At 46.4% G+C, this 14383-nt stretch overlaps 1 pseudogene; it reads right to left on the minus strand.

Annotated features, from left to right (window-relative positions):
* Positions 1-2309: 2309 nt before the first annotated feature.
* Positions 2310-2428, minus strand: LOC146040418 (5S ribosomal RNA; annotated as a pseudogene).
* Positions 2429-14383: the final 11955 nt, after the last annotated feature.

The raw sequence follows: 14383 nt of genomic DNA on the forward strand, positions 1-14383 counted from the left end.
TCTTTGTCATGTAAGAAATAAGCCATCACTAATACAGTATCGTTAGGAAATGTATCCTACTGTATCTAACTGCATACATAGAATGTGTCAGAATTACAGCATCACTCGCAGCATAAAATGTGTTATAGATACTGTAGATCAGGCATGTCAAACCTGCGGCCCTCCAGCTGTTGTGAAACTTTACATCCCATAATGCCTTGCCACAGTTTTGATATTAGGGAATGCTAAAGCTATGGCAAGGCATGCTGGGATGTTTAGTTTCACAACAGCTGGAGGGCCGCAGGTTGGACATGCCTGCTGAAGATTATAAAATAAAAAATACATTTTTAACATCTTACTCTTGACATATCTTATATTTGACAAAGTTCTCTTCTGTAAATAAATTTGACACCATAGATTGTACAGTGAATATTCCTCCTATAATTATATCTCCTTCCATTGAATATTTATATTCAAACAGATATTCCTTCATAGTAAGATGACAGCCGAGTGCTGGGGTGGATGCGGCAGATTTGCAGATGGGACCACACAGGACTGACAACCAGAACAGCCGTAGTAATAATACAGATATGAGATAGCGAAGGGTTTGGTACATTGTAGAGATGATGTTCTCTCCCTGCAGACTCAGCTGTGGCAGCGGCATGGAGTGTAGAGGTGTAATCAGCCGTCTGCTAAGAGATGAGACCGGGAGAGGTTTTTATATGTTACGCAGGTTATTCATGTATTTGAGAAGAAAAAAGTTGAGTTATACTTACAAAGAAAACCAAGCATCAAAATAATCCTAACACCCCAGTGACCAGCTCACAAGTGAATATGCTATGCTATTTTCATTGAAATATTTCTATAGATGTGGAAACTTTTCAAAGCTTAGAAACTCTTCTTCACTGTACACTGTGGAGGGTATTCAATATTGGATTCTGACTGTCAGAATATTCCGACATTTGGAATTCTGGACCATTTTTACCCAGCTCAAAGTTTCTCAACAAGTGGAATGTTCCACCTTCAGAGTGTAGAAAAGGGGGCGTCGGTAAAAATTGTCAAGCAAAGGACGTGAATTCGGCAATTCATGGCCATTTCCAACAAAACAGATCCAACTTATTTTAAAGTCGAATCTGTTTTCCTAAACTCTGCCTTCACTGCTGTCATAAATGGCAGCATCAAATAGGCCGCAGGCGCAATTTCTCCTGTCGGCAATACCACCCAGGATACCACCATATATAATTATAAAATAATAAAGAATTTACAGAGGCTCAAATGTAGAATAAAAAAATAATAATTTATTCAGTTTTTGGAAAACAATAATATTTTATTTTGTGATTTCAAAATAGGGTATAATCTGGACCCCTGTTATGGAATTCCAGCATATCATCTAGAGCCCTAATGAAAGTCTTTAGCATTGTTCCCTTAATAAACCACACACACACACACACACACACACACACACACACACACGCACACACCAGTATTTAGGATGTCTCCAGTACTTTCACTGTACCTCCAGCTCTAGAGGAATTCTATCCTTATGTGTCCCTCCTATTATCCCTATAGATTGCAAGCTTGCGAGCAGGGCCCTCCTACCTCCATGTTGGCTTGTATCTACCAAGTTTGTTTAATCACTGTTGTCTCCAATTGTAAAGTGCAACTAAATCTGCTTCACTATATAAGAAACTGTAAATAAGAAACTGTAAATAATAGAGACTCACACGATTGGCTGGAGATCAAGAGATAACTAGCTGAATTAATATACAAGTGTGACCAGATGCTTGCCCTAGGCTCTAACTACGTCCTCTGGGTCCACAGATGGCGGTTTCTGGTCTCACGGGACCTGGCCAATAGGGAATTCCCTGTAACAGAGTGGAGGGTTTGGTTGCAAAGATGCAAACCAAAGACAAAAAAACGCTTTGTGGGCGCAATCTTAGAACTTGATACATGAAATTAGTTTAAAACATAACTTTTATATAGACTGTAGCAAAATAAATGGCAACAGATCAAACATAATGATGCATGTGTTGTGTGAATGGCTGGTGGCCCATCTCCTTATACAGTAGGTCACACAAAGATCACACATTAGTTTTCATTTAGCCCATAATGTCATCATTGATGGTATGGGCAATGTGACCATAGGCAGGATAAATGAGTTACGTCCCAAGGGCAATGTAATATAAAATATAATAAAAGGCACAAAAAAAGTTTATTAGAGATTATTTACCCCACAAGAATTATGCAATTATCCCGTAGTAGGCAATAGCTCATACCGTAGGCGTCTCCAGTGCAATTGTTTAATAGAACATATATAACCCTTCTTGTGATATTTGCCACACCTGGTCTTCTCCAGGGATCTCCCACCTGGGTACTGCCCTGGCCCTTCACTGCTTGGCTTCCAAGTTCAGGGAGGGTTTGGGCATTTCAGTGAGGTATGGTGGTAAATCACAGGGTTGGGTCCTATATCCAACTGCATGGTTAACGGTGGATTGAGCTATATTGTTTTAGAGTGTTACCAGCTATAGTATGTCTCCAAAATACATAACTGGACACTGAAGGAATTGGTTTAGGGATTATTAAATAAAGTTCCTATAAATGCATTAAGGTTCAAAGGTACCCTTATGTACCTTTGTACCTTAATGCACCTCTGTCACTTCTCCCAGGCACCCATCTGCACTAACTGTGAGACCTAGGTCTGTCTGATCTATCCCCTTCTACCTTCCTGACTACCCTGGGCCATAACCCTTTCTGCCAGGTCACACTCCCTGCCCCCATCTCATCAAAGCCGCTGCGAGCTTGGCACCAAATACATGCCAGGGATGAGTCAGGGAGTTGAGCCTCCCTAACCTCCTGCCAGTGGCCCTTATTTTCTAGTAAAAGGGGACACTCTACATGGGGATCTAGGTTGGGGTCATTCTGGTTGGAGTCATTCATGTAAAGGTCAGTTTGGTCACTCATACTCACCGCCGGAGTTGGCAAACCACTAGGAACAGGAGCATCCCTGGGTACCCTCACAGGATCCAACCAGCTGGCACACACATCCACTGCATTGCTAGCATACGTAGACATACCAGAGGTAAAAGGCATGCTGGTTGACACAGTTGTCTGGCCACTGTGGTCTGTTCCTCTGGGCTGGGTTTTGCTGGTGTCAATGGTAAGGACTGTAGTCTGGCAGCTTGACTCCAGGTGATGGCGTTAGAGTACTTGGTAATGATTCCACCACCAAGATCATTCCCCAGGACTACATCAGTTGGGAGGCCATCCATTATGGCAACATCTCGCAACTCTTGTCCAGCTCCCCAATCCAGGTAGACCCTTGCCATGGGGATCTCTTGCTCCATTCCATCTGCCATTGTAACTTTGGCAGTGTGACCCTGCAATACTGCAGCAGGATCAATAAGGTGGGGGCTCACTACAGTGATTCCCCTGAGTCTCTTATGCCTTCTTCCTGCAGGGGCCCCACATGGACTGGCTGCAGTTGCCACCACATATTTTGTATGGGCTGCTTGGCCATACAAGTGACTCTCTCTGCAGAATCCGCCTGCTTCCCACCACACTCCATCAGACTGACTGCAGGGTGTACAGTCTCTGTGGGCTCATCTACAGGACTTTAATTGGGCTGCTCCCACCCTGTGTAATGCCCTTCCATGCACAATAAGACAGACGGGGAACCCCTGGACTGATACAGCAGACTGGGTACCCCTGGGCTAATACAGCAGAGCAGACTGGGCACACATTGGGGTTTATTATAGTTCATTCTTTCTGACAAAATCCTTCTTAGATGGACAAAACCATGTGCACTGCAGGGGGGCAGATGTAACATGTGCAGATAGAATTAGATTTGGGTGAGTTATTTTGTTTCTGTGCAGGGAAAATACTGACTGCCTTATTTTACACTGCAATATAGATATCACTTTGAAGAAAAACCCCACCCAAATCTAATTCTCTCTGAACAAGTTACATCTGCCCCACCCGCAGTGCACATGGTTTTGTCCATCTAAGAAGGATTTTGTCAGAAAGAATGAACTAGAATAACCCCCATAGTCTGATACAGCAGATCAAACTGGGCACCCCTTGGATGATACAGGGAAGACTGGAGGGAAGGGAGGGAAGTTGACGTCCTGGGAACCAGAGGGATGTTGACAACCTGGGAGTCAACATGGGAGTTGACGGCGTGGGAGCTGACACTGCTGTTGACGACCTGGGAGTTGACATGGGAGTTGACGGCCTGGGGGCCGACATGGCTGTTGATGACCTGGGAGTCGACACAGGGTAGACAGGAAACTGTTAGAGTTGACGCCTGTGTGGACTTGGGAGTCAAAGATGGTATGGCCCTTTAAAGGCAGTAGCAAACTCTGCTGTGGGATGCTGTTGTGCTCTTGTCCTTTATCCTTGGGAGCTGGACATGGTAGACAGGGAGGAAGGTAACCTGGCAGGTGAAGAGAGCCAGGGAGCTTTAATTTCTGCAGCATATTGCACAGGGTAACCAGAGGGACTCTGGACAGGATCCTGGGGATTCGGCATGAAAAGCCGGCAGTCGGGATCCCGGCGTTCAAAATCCCGACGCCGGAATCCCGAACGCCGAAATCCCGACAAGGGGGGGACGTGGATCGCCCCCCCTTGCGGGCTTGCTGCGTTCGCCACGCAGTGGGTACACTAAATTATTCTCCCTCCGAGGGTGTCGTGGACACCCACGGGGGGGAGAAAGTGTCGGGATTTTGAACACCGGGATCCCGGCAGCCGGGATTTAAACTGCATCCCGATCCTGGAGCCTTGGACCACTGAGGGCTGGATATACATAGGAATCAGACAAGCTGTTCAAGACAGGGAAAATGGGCCAGAGACCTCAGCTATATCACCCCTGCTGGCCTGTGATTGGCTGCAAGCCACAGCAGCAATTAAGTCCAGGAAGTGCACACCTTTGGTCACATGGGTCAGTGCATAGGTCAGAGCATCAAGGTCACACGGATATCATTGGACAACAGAGTTATGTGATTGTAGGTGTCATGGCAGCGCCCATGTGGAGTGGGTCCGGCCCGGGACCAGCAAGGGATGCTGGCAAGAGTTCAGGGTAATGCCACTCAGATCATAGTTACATAGTAGGTAAGGCTGAAAAAAGACTTGCGTCCATCTAGTTCAACCTGGTATAGATATCCATTGCTGATTTGGTAGGTTCTGGTATTTTACAGACAAATTATATTTCTTATTTGTACCCATGGATGTTTTTCTCCAGTAAATGTTTGTCCAACTTTGCCTTGAACGCATTTAATGAGCCAGCCATTACCACCTCTCTGGGAAGAGAGTTCCAGAGTTTGACTGTTCTGACCGTAAAGAAATTCTTTCTACTAGCTGAATGAAATCTTTTTTCTTCTAATCTATACTCATGCCCTCGCGTCCTAGATTCCTTTCTAGTAGAAAATAGGGTGTGTGACAGTTCCTTATATTGGCCCTTGATATACTTGTACATGTTGAGTATGTCCCCCCTTAAACGTCTCTTTTCTAATGTAAATAGTCCCAAATTGCTTAATCTCTCCCCGTAGCTTAAATTCTCCATTCCCCTAATAAGCTTTGTTGCTCGCCTTTGGACTTTTTCTAATTCTATGATGTCCTTTTTATAGTGTGGGGCCCAGAACTGTACTCCATACTCTAGGTGAGGTCTCACCAATGCTTTATATAGTGACATAATTACCCTTGAGTCCCTAGTTTCCATTCCCCTCTTAATACATGCCAGAATTTTGTTGGCCTTTTTTGTAGCTACATTACAATGGGCACTACATCCTAGATTGCTGTCTATTTGGACTCCTAGATCCTTTTCAAGTATGGAATTACCCAGTTCCTCTCCGCTAAGGTTGTAACTTGCACACTGGTTGTGTCTCCCAAGGTGCATAACCTTAAGGGCCCTACATACGCAGAGATGTGTGCCAGAGATACATAACGGGAGATTCAGCACAAGAGATTTCACTCTTGTGGCTCATTTCAGACAATGAGCCACATACAGAGAGATTTGTGTCAGAGATTCATAATGGGAGATTTAGCACGGGAGATTTCAAATCTGTCACAGCCACACATGCCATCAAACTGCACTGATATATATATATATATATATATATATATATATATATATATATATATATATATATATACTGTATGCTGTATGGATGAGGCGGCACTCTCTGCTTTTGGTGCAAAAAAACTGTGATTTATTTGTCACAACCCAACATGTTTCGGACACTCACATCCGTCCTTAGGGATCACTGAGGACGGACGTGAGTGTCCGAAACATGTCAGGTTGTGACAAATAAATCACTGTTTTTTTGCACCAAAAGCCGAGAGTGCCGCCTCATCCATATAGCATTCAAAATAAATGCAAAGTTCATCAAGGAGGGCACCGGGTCAGTTAACCCTTATCCACCTGGGAGTGCTGGTTATACTGGACACTATATATATATATATATATATACATATATATACACACATACACACACACACACATATATATATATACACACATATATATGTATGTATATATATATATATATATATATATATATATATATATATATATATATATATATACAGGATACAGTTCCAGGAATCCGGGGGGGGGGGGGGGGGGGTGAGCGGCACTCACTGGTCTTAAGTAATAAGAAAAAATCACCAACAGCAAAGAGATATAGCAATATATATGTGTATGTATATATACATATACATACACACTGATACTGGGGCGCAGGCGGGCGGGTGGACAGCGGGAGGCGGAAAGACAGGTGAGATACCCACATCCTCACCACAGAGCGGGCAGTGGGCAGGCAGCGGGCGAGGTGATAGTTGTGCCCAGCTCTCCTGCAAACTCACAGTTTCTGATGTCAGGGAACCTTCGCCTTCCTGGGGGACCTCGGCGCCGACGTGTGGAGCGCCGTGCGGTACTTCCAGGCCAGGCACACGCTGTGGGCACTGCTTCAACTTGGCCTGTTCCTCCTCACCTCCGCCGTGCTGGGGCTGGTTCTGGGTAGTGGTTCAGAGCGCAATGGTGCTGGGTAGCAGCAGAATGGAGCGGTGCCCACAGAGAGTGAGTCCAGAGCCGAGGGGTGCTGCGTGGATGGTGCACCGGCCGGGGACGTGGCCAGAGGTGTCCCAGATGACAGACCAGCCTGCCAGAGGTGGACGGACGGAAAGGCAGGTGAGATTCAGAGCACTCGCTCAGAAAGCCCACTCACTGCCTGCTATGCTGGCGATTTTCTGAGCGAGTGCTCTGAATTGACCAGCCTGTCTGTTATTAATTGCGGCCCGATTCGATGTGGCGGGGACGCGCTTTGAATTGCTGTGTGTGCCACACACACAGCAATTCTCTGCCATTTTCTGAGCGATTCATAGAAATTATGTCAAATCGCTCAGAAAATGACTTAATATCGCCCTGTGTGTGGGGCCCTTTACATTTATCTACATTGAACCTCATCTTCCATTTTTTAGCCCACTCATCTAGAATTGCAAGATCATTTTGAAGCATGGTGACATCTTCTGGTGATTTGATGACTTTGCTAAGTTTTGTATCGTCCGCAAAGATGGATACATTGCTGAGTAACCCTATCCCAATATCGTTAATAAAAATGTTAAACAAAATGGGCCCCAAAACCGAGTCCTGGGGCACTCCACTTAGTACCGGTATCATATCTGATACGGCACCATTCACAACCACTCTTTGTTCTCTATTACATAGCCAATTCCCTACCCATCTGCAGATATTTTCACCCAATCCTAGGTTCTCCATTTTATTAATCAATCTCTTGTGTGGGACAGTATCAAATGCTTTAGCGAAATCTAGGAAAATCACATCTACAGCATTTCCATTATCAAGGTTTTTGCTAACCTCTTCATAGAACCCTAGTAGATTAGTTTGGCATGAACGATTTTTCACGAACCCATGTTGGTTAGTACTGAGTAGACGGTAAATATTCCTGGATACCATCCCTTAAAAATCCTTCAAATAGTTTACCCACAATTGATGTTAAACTAACGGGTCTGTAATTAGCGGGATCTTCCTTTTTTCCTTTTTTGAATATTGGCACTACCTCTGCTATTCTCCAATCTTTTGGTACTATACCTGACGATAGTGACTTGCTAAAAATATAATGTAGGGGGTAGCTAGTTCATCCCTTAATTCCATTAATACCCTCGGATGAATCCCATCTGGCCCTGGTGACTTATTTGTTTTGAGTTTGCTTAGCCTCAGTATTATTTCCTTCGGCGTGAAATCCACAATGAGATCTGGCTTATTTGTCCCATTTGTGGTAAATGTTCGTTCCACAGTCTGCTCTCCCTTAGTAAATACTGATGAGAAGAACTCATTTAACAGTTTTGCTTTTCCCTTGTCCTCAGTAACACTTTTTCCACTAGTATCAGTTAGTGGGCCTATGTTTTCCTTAATTAAACGTTTACTATTTATGTATTTAAAAAACTTCTTTGGGTTGGTTTTGCTTACAGTGGCTATGCACTCTTCATATAATATTTTAGCTGCTTTGATTACCCCTTTACAAGTTTTGTTTGATTCTTTGTATTTTGCGAAGGCCTCCTCATTCAAGTTATTTTTATAGAATTTAAAGGCTCTGGTTTTATTGTTGATAGCTGACCTTACTTCTTTGTCCAACCATGGTGGCTTTTTTTTGTTGAATTTACCTTTAATTACTTTAGGAATGTATTCAATAGTTAGTGAATCAAGCACCTTTTTTAGAGTATCCCACATTTCCTCTGCATTTTTTCCCTCCATAACCGTTTCCCACCCAATTCCTGTAAGGGCTTCCCTGAATAATTCAAAGTTCGCTTTTCTGAAGTTTAGTATTTTTGCAGATCCTTTTTGATGTAATTTACTGAAGTTGATTTCCAGTGAAACCATATTGTGATCACTATTCCCTAATTGTTCAATTACTTTTGTGTTTGAAACTAAGTCTTTGTTATTTGTTAATACTAAGTGTTAGACACAAGGTGCCGGGAACCCCAAAGTGGAGGTATCGAGACGGCTCAGACGTGCTAGGAGACCCGGTAACTGTGAAGCTAAATGGGTCCTAGCTGGTAATCATCACCGGTCGACATGGGCCACAGAGGAATCAACAGGGTAATGGAGGGCAATAGCCCTAGAGGCCCATGGGGTAGTAACGAGGGCAGGTGACTGACCCGGAGGTGGAGATGATCAGCACTGGTAGGGAGGAAACTGTCTCGGCCCCTAACTCCGTTGTCACCCAGTACGTCCCACGGTAGGTGCGGAGGCCCTAAATCTTCTCGCACGGCAGCCACGTTTGAAGCACGGGTTAAGCCTGTACAACTCCGGTGCCCTCCAAAGCGTTTTAGGTGGTGGCCACAACCTACCGTTGGAGGAACGAGGTGGACAAGGGGAGAGCTAACTTAATGACCCCGGTGGCCGAGACAGGTGGCAGGGAAATGGACACAGGAATGGACGGGAGCCCTGGTAACCCCTGCACACTGAACCTAGCACTGATAAGAATACACAAAATAATAAACCACGATACAGCAGGAAGAAATGGGAATAAGGAGTGCGTAACGATACCACTCCAGGGCCCAAGGCAGAAGACCGGAATGTCTCCAAGGAGACTGCAGGAAGCCGGAAGCCAGGAGAAATCTGCTGGGAACTTCTGAGTAGCAGAATCCACCGACCACAGGCAGGGAAGAAATCCGGGTATAGGAGCTGGAGAAACCACGGGTATAATGCAGGGAAGGAACTGCAGTATGGGCTGAAGAAAACAAGAAGGACACCCCAGGGTGCCTAAGCAATCTTATAACCAGCGGCTTGCTGGACTGTGTAATCTCCATTTATAGGAGAAGTGTGCGTGCAGCAGACTGTGCGCGCGCGAGGTGATGACGCGGCGGGGAAGGACGCCGGGCAGCAGGACGTGGTTGCCAGGCAACGCCCCGATGCTCGGACGCCGGGCGTGACGTCACCGACGCTCGGGACGTTGCCGACGCTCGGGGCGTTGCTGAGCAACGTCCTGATCGTCAGAGGACCGCCCGCCGTGCACCCCGGAGGACGGGGAGGCGACTGCACGGCGGCGGCGTCTGACAGTACCCCCCCCTCGAGGAGAGGTCAACCGACCTCTGAAACCGGGCTTGTCCGGAAACGACTGAAAAAACCTCCTTTTGAGTGAAGGAGCATGGAGATCTTGATCAGCGACCCACGACCTCTCTTCCGGTCCAAAACCTTTCCAATGTACTAAAAAGAAGACCCTCCCTCTGGAAGTCTTGGAATCCAGGATGGAATCAACCACATACTCCTTTTGGCCCTGACGTAAGATGGGCACTGGCCTGCGGACAACCGGCTGAAGAGCAGGTTTGAGAAGAGAGCAATGGAAAGTGTTGTAGATCCTGAGAGAGCGGGGCAGCCCTAATCTAAAAGCGACCGGGTTAACCTTTTTGATAATCCTGTAGGGACCGATGAAACGTGGGCCCAATTTGTGTGAGAATTGCCGGAGCTTGATATTCTTGGTAGAAAGCCAGACCCAGTCCCCAACTTTGAACTGGCACGGTCTCCTGTGGCGGTCAGAGAAGTGTTTGGCTGACCTGGCAGCAGAGAGGAGCGCTCCCCGAACCATGCGCCAAACCTTTCTCTTCGAAGCCACCCACCTAGAATTACCCACTTTGGCATCCGTGGGAAAGAAAGAATTAGCTCTAGGGTGGAAACCGTAATTGCAGAAAAACGGGGACATCCTGGTAGCGGCATGCCAAGCATTATTATAAGAAAACTCCGCGAAAGGCAGATTCTCCACCCAGTCCCTTTGGGTCTTGGAAACGTAACACCGTAGGAATTGTTCCAAGGATTGGTTAACCCGTTCCGTCTGACCATTCGACTGTGGGTGAAAGGCCGTCGAAGGACTAAGTCTAACCTGCAGGGCTACACAGACTGCTTTCCAAAAACTGGCAACGAACTGGGCACCTCTATCCGAAACGATGCCAGAGGGCAGGCCATGGGCACGAAAGATATGGGTGATGAATAAAGAGGCTAACGTTTTAGCCGAGGGTAAGCCTTTGAGGGGTACGAAATGTGCCATTTTACTAAATCTGTCGACCACAACCCAAATGGTATTAAAACCCAATGATGGTGGAAAGTCCGTAACAAAATCCATGGAGATGTGCGTCCAAGGTTGATCAGGCACAGGTAACGGCACCAGCTGCCCTATGGGGGAAAGACGGGAAGATTTGTTCTGAGCACATGTGTTACATCTGGACACAAACTGCTCTACTTCTGTCCTCATGTTGGGCCACCAGACCGCACGTGACATTAAAGAAAGTGTCTTGGAAACCCCCGGATGGCCGGCGGATTTACATGAATGGAATTCCGAAAAGACCTTTTCCCGGAGCTTCTGGGGAATAAATAATTTACCCTCGGGAGTGGTGGCAGGGACCGAACTTTGGGCCAGCAGCACCGAATCCAGTAGCCCTTGCGTGAGTCCGGCCAGAATGCATGAAGGGGGAATAATGGGATCGGGACGAGAAACTGGATCTTGTATGGCCGCAAAACTCCTGGACAAGGCGTCTGCTAAAACGTTTTTTGCGCCAGGTCGATAAGTAATTAAGAAATTAAACCTGGCGAAAAACAGAGCCCACCTCGCCTGCCGCGAGTTCAATCTCTTGGCTGAGCGTAAATATGCCAAATTTTTATGATCGGTAAAGATCGTGACCTGAAATTTGGCCCCTTCCAACCAATGCCTCCATTCTTCTAAGGCACATTTAATGGCCAGCAACTCCCTATTGCCGACATCGTAGTTGCCTTCGGCCTCTGAGAATTTCCTGGAGTAGAAAGCACAAGGATGTAGCAAGCCATCCAGTTTGTCCATTTGAGAAAGAACCGCACCTACGCCAATCTCTGATGCGTCTACCTCGAGAATAAAAGGGAATTCGGGATCGGGGTGTCGAAGAATGGGAGCAGAAGAAAATGCCCGTTTGAGCTCTTTGAAAGCCTCAATGGCAGACACCGACCAGGATGTAGGATCGGCTCCCTTCCTGGTGAGGGCCACAATGGGGGAGACAATATCTGAGAAGTGGGAAATAAACCTCCTGTAGTAGTTCGCGAAGCCCAAAAATCTTTGAACCGCCTTCAAATTCGAAGGTTGCACCCACTCCCGAATGGCCTTAAGCTTGACAGGATCCATGGCGAAACCCTTGGGAGAGATAATGTAACCAAGGAACGAAATGGAATCTACCTCGAACTCGCATTTCTCGAGCTTGGCAAAAAGATTATTCTCCCTAAGCTTCTGAAGCACAGCCCTGACATGCTGGCGATGAAGATCCAAAGAAGAAGAATAAATTAAAATATCGTCAAGATACACCACAACAAAGATACCCAAAAACTCCCTGAGAACATCATTGATGAGGTCCTGGAACACAGCGGGTGCATTGGCAAGGCCGAACGGCATGACTAAGTACTCATAATGGCCCGAGTGAGTGTTAAACGCCGTCTTCCACTCATCTCCGGCCTTGATGCGGATGAGATTATACGCTCCGCGTAAATCAATCTTAGAAAAAACCACAGCTGCACGCAACTGATCAAAAAGAACAGAGATCAACGGCAAGGGATAAGAATTTTTTACCGTGATGTCGTTTAATTGACGAAAATCAATGCAGGGCCGTAAGGTCCCGTCTTTTTTTTTAACAAAAAAAAAACCTGCTCCCACTGGAGATTTAGAGGCTCTGATGAAGCCTTTTTTTAAGCTCTCCTCCACGTACTCCTGCATTGCCTTCTCTTCAGGCAAAGACAAAGAGTATAATCTACCCTTGGGTAATTTAGAGTCAGGTAACAAATTAATGGCGCAGTCATACGGACGATGCGGAGGAAGAGAGTCCGCCTCTTTTTTAGAAAAAACATCAGCGAATTCAGCATACTGGGCTGGCAACCCGGCAGGAATGGTAGTGGTGAGAAGAGCTGGAAGACTGATACACTGCTCAAAACACTCCTTGCCCCACCGTATCAATTCCCCGGAACGCCAATCAAAGACCGGGTTATGTCTCTTAAGCCAGGGAAGGCCAAGCACAATGGGTGTAATGGGACACTGAAAAACAAAAAACTTTATGCTCTCCGAATGGGAAAGTCCAACTCGAAAATCTAATAACTCTACAAAATGAGTGATTGCTCCACCAAGCAGGGTATTACCGTCTAATCCGCAAACGGTGAGCTGGGACGTCAACAGTTGCAGCGGTAAACCCAAATCATAGACAATTTTACTATCCAAAAAATTGGCTGCGGCGCCAGAATCCACTAACGCCTTACCCTCCCAGGAACTGAAACTAACTGGGATAAATAACGAATCAGATGGGGAAAACAATGAAAGGCCCGAGAAGATACTCCCCATTACTTCTGGGCTCTGCCGTTTCCCTGTAACAGGGAACATTTGTTCAGGATATGATCCTTAGATCCACAGTACATACATAACCCCAGGGAACGTCGTCGGGCCTTCTCCTTGGGAGTGAGCCTAGAAAATAACCTGGTAGCCCCAAGCTGCATGGGTTCACCCAGGTCTGGGGGAGCCTCCTCTGGGAGCTCACAACTGGGTAATGCTTGAGCCTCTTTTTCGCACCGCCTCTCCCTAATCCTCCGATCGATTCGTATGGCTAAAAGGATTAATTTATCCAAAGAAGGAGGAGAGGGATATTGTACCAAGCCATCCTTGACGTTATCCGCCAGGCCTAGGCGAAACTGACTCCGTAGGGCTGGATCATTCCACCCAGAGTCGGCGGCATAACGTCTGAACTTGGCGCTGTACTCCTCGGCAGAAAGATGACCCTGTTTCAGGGCTCTAAGATAAGCCTCAGCGGAGGCTGATCTGTCAGGATCGTCATAAAGGACTCCTAATGCCTGAAAAAAGGCATCTACCGAGCGGAGAGCAGGATCGTCCCCCTGGAGAAGGGAAATCACAAGACCCACTCTCTGTTGCTCAGAACCTGAGGAGTGTGGTTTTAACTGGAAAAACAATCTACAACTCTCTCTAAAATTTATGAAATGGGGCCTATGACCTGAAAACCTATCAGGGAAATTAACTTTGGGTTCCTGGTGAGAACCCGCTGGTGGCTGAGCTGAGAGTTTGGTGTCCACCTTAATAGACAAATCCTGTAGCTGTTTGGTCAGGAGCGAAACCTGATTGGCCAGAGCTTGGGCCGCGTTGGGATCCATGACGACCAAGCAATAAAAAATGAAAAAATCGCGGTAAGGGAATATGGACCGTTCACTGCGGAGGTGGATGGCCCACAACACTGTTGGCTGGTTATACTGTTAGACACAAGGTGCCGGGAACCCCAAAGTGGAGGTATCGAGACGGCTCAGACGTGCTAGGAGACCCGGTAACTGTGAAGCTAAATGGGTCCTAGCTGGTAATCATCACCGGTCGACATGGGCCACAGAGGA

This window comes from Crinia signifera, chromosome 1, assembly GCF_055691185.1.
Source record: "Crinia signifera chromosome 1, ASM5569118v1, whole genome shotgun sequence".
NCBI lineage: Eukaryota > Metazoa > Chordata > Amphibia > Anura > Myobatrachidae > Crinia > Crinia signifera.